The following is a 3268-nucleotide window of genomic DNA, read 5'->3' as shown; positions in this document are numbered from 1 at the left end:
TGGTTGGTTCATGGGTTCAGACCCCTCTGTCAGTGCAGAGCCTGCTTGGGATTCTTTCTCTCCCTCCCTCTGTCTCCCTGTCTCTCTGCCCCCTGCCCTGCTCATGCTCTCTCTCTCAAAAATAAAAAATTTAAATTAAAAAAAAAAAAAAGAATATTAGAAGGAGAAACCACTACCTCAGGAAAACTCAAAGAATGTCCAGTTTCCTGTTTGCCAAAGCATAATTTACCTATTACTGCCTCACTCTTTCAATTCGGAGTCGCAAGACTCTGTCAGTGGGGCATTTATAGTGTATGAATGTTGGGGAGGTTGGGTGGGGGGAGGGGATTGGGACAGGTGGTGCCTGAAGAGAAACAAGGGGATTTGCAGGATTTTTGCATCATCGTACACAACAATTTCATGAATGGTCTCCTTTTTTTAGTTCAATTATTTCTTTAAAACGCATTTATTGACGAAAAATAAGAACTTGGTTAGTAGTTCTAAATGTCACACTCCTGAACGTTAAACCTAAGTCTTCTAGTTCATAGATTATCATTAAAAGTATGGTTTTTTTTTTTACAGTGGAATTGTTATAATTTTGTTTTATGGAACCATTAAGCTAAGAGCCACTGAATTTTCTCAAAAAGATTGTATAAAATATGACAGCTTTCTAAATCAACTATTATGGTCATTTAAAATTCTTGCTTACATCTCCAATAACTATCCAAATAGAATCTAGACTTAAAATGATAAAATCTCTAAGTTCACTGAAGTCTTCTCAGCTTAGATACAGAGAAAGAAAACGTTAATTTTCTTAAGGACGTAGCAAGAATTTTCACTAATGGTATTTTGTAAAACCTACTCCTTAGAAAACTACCACAACGAATCAAATATACATCTATCTCAATGTAGCTATGTTGTGCTTGAATTGAAATGGGACAGGAGCAGAGTCCTGAGAACAGGCTGTAATATTTTTACGTCTCTTGGGAAATCATGGAGCTCATGTAAAAATTTCTTCCTGATCTTATGTTTCAATGTTGGCCACAGAATCTATGTATTTAAATATTTTCTAAAATGTCTGTGTTCTCCATGTGAAATGCATTTTGCTTGTTTTCAAGTATATGATACTAACTGCCAAGCGGGATCACTATTCTCCCTTTCTTCTTCTCTGGAACTCATTTTTCTTCCTCCCCCCCCCCAAATTACTTCATTCTTCAGAAAACTGTGGCCAAGCCCCTGTTCTTAAAAATAAGTCACCCTTGGAGAGAGCTAAGTTCTGCAGAAGATACTTAACCATTTGTTAGCATGTGTGACTGTGAGAAGCTAAGTCACTTTCTATGAGCCTCAGGTTTCCTGATCTTTAAAGTGAACACTTGGATGCTTACCCTGGCTTCCTCACACGTGTGTGTGTGTGTGTGTGTGTGTGTGTGTGTGTGAATCAACTGAAATATGTGAGCTGGTTTGAAAATGGAGACAAACTATTGACAATAAATATCAGAGAGTAGTCTTATTACAAGGCAAAACAGAGATCCAACCCCATTGTGAAACTTAACCCTTTACCTTTTCTGGAAAACCTCTGAAATATAAAAGAAGCCACATTTGCAGGAGCAACTTCTGTAAATGAATCCAGGTACAAAGAAACCCCTGTCACCACATCTGGGGTTCTTTTTAAGCCAGTATGATTAGCAGATTGATCCTGTGTCTTGGATGCAGGTTAGGGGTAGAAATGTTTTTCCTACCTTCTAGTCTTAAATACACAAGTTCTCACAGACAGCTTGGTTTTTATGGCTTTGGTCCTCAGAATAAATGTAAAGGCTGAAAACTCGATCTCCTTGTCCCGTGTCTTGCCTCTTGGTGACAAATGATTCTATCGCCTGTTTATTGGGAAATTTTCCAGTTGTTAATCACTTTCACACCATATCCACATGAAACATGCCACCACAAAGAGATGACAGCACCTTGTTTTCCCCAGTGACACATTTCCCATGATTCAGTTCAACCTTTCAGGGGGCTTGTCTGGTCATCTCTTTTGCCTTGGGAATCCTACAGTTTCCTTATAGGCCTTCAAACCTCCTTCAGACCTGACTCTCCCCTAAAACCTTTTGGTATGATTTTTCCTGCTCTAGAGAATGTTCTACAGTCTGTGTTTTATAATCATTCTTTGCATAGTATTTATTGAATCTAGATTCTAAGTTGTTTGGCAATGAGACCAGGACTTGAAGTTTGTAAGTTGTATTAGATATTAGAAAGAGCTACTAAAATATATCTACATTATGTGAATAATCTACTCTAACATTATAATATTTAAAGATCAATGTTGCTGCTATTTTTAATGTTTTGGCTATTCTAAGTAAAAAAAAATATATATATATATATATGTGTATATATATATATATATATATATATATATATATATATAATGTTTAAATTTGCAGAGTTAAATATGAAGATTTCTCTTGCCTTCCAGAATGTGAATATTATACATACATATATATATATATTTTTTTGACATATTTCCTGAAAACAAAAAGACAGTCTTCTTTGTGAATGTAAAGTGAATGTCCTATGTGTATGTTACAGCTGTTTGTGTTATTGTTTTTTACCATTTTTGAAAAGCATATTTCCCATTCTGTGAGTTTTAAATAGATTGGTATTGCATTTTGGTATTGTGCGGCTGGTAGATGTTAATTCTCTGGTATTATAAAATAAAAATGTGCTCCAAAAGCCGAATCCCTGGAATTTATTTTTTTAATGTTTATTTATTTTTGAGAGAGAGAGAGCGGAAGATGGGCAGAGAGAGGAGACAGAGGATCTCAAGCAGCATCTGTGCCGACCACAGAGAGCCCAATGCCGAATTCTAACTCACAAACCACAAGATCGTGACCTGAGCCAAAGTCAGACGCTTAGCCACCCAGGTGCCCCCAAGTCCCTGGAATTTATAATTCCTTTCTCTGCCTGTGCTGGCTCCTCACAAAGACTCTTTCAGTTTATGACACTTGCCCAGTATTTGAAGAGCAAGTTAATTTCACTCAGAGTAAAAGAATTCATCGTGTGGATTATACACAAAATATGGGCACACAAACTTCAGTTGTTTTCCAGGATCTCTGTCTTCATTCTCCTTCAGACTGACTTCTCCTCCAAGATTAATTATCTAGACAAGTATTCATGTTTGCTTGATGACTTTATGGATTTTAGTTATTTTTTTAATTTTTTTAATGTTTATTCATTTTTTGAGAGAGAGAGAGAGACAGAGCATGAGTGGGGGAGGGGCAGAGAGAGAGGGAGACAC

This window comes from Lynx rufus, unplaced genomic scaffold, assembly GCF_022079265.1.
Source record: "Lynx rufus isolate CCGP_SWC_20201006 ecotype Redwood Valley unplaced genomic scaffold, mLynRuf1.p SCAF_1, whole genome shotgun sequence".
Taxonomy (NCBI): Eukaryota; Metazoa; Chordata; class Mammalia; order Carnivora; family Felidae; genus Lynx; species Lynx rufus.
The sequence above is the reverse complement of the archived record's forward strand: the minus strand, read 5'-3'. Positions refer to the sequence as shown.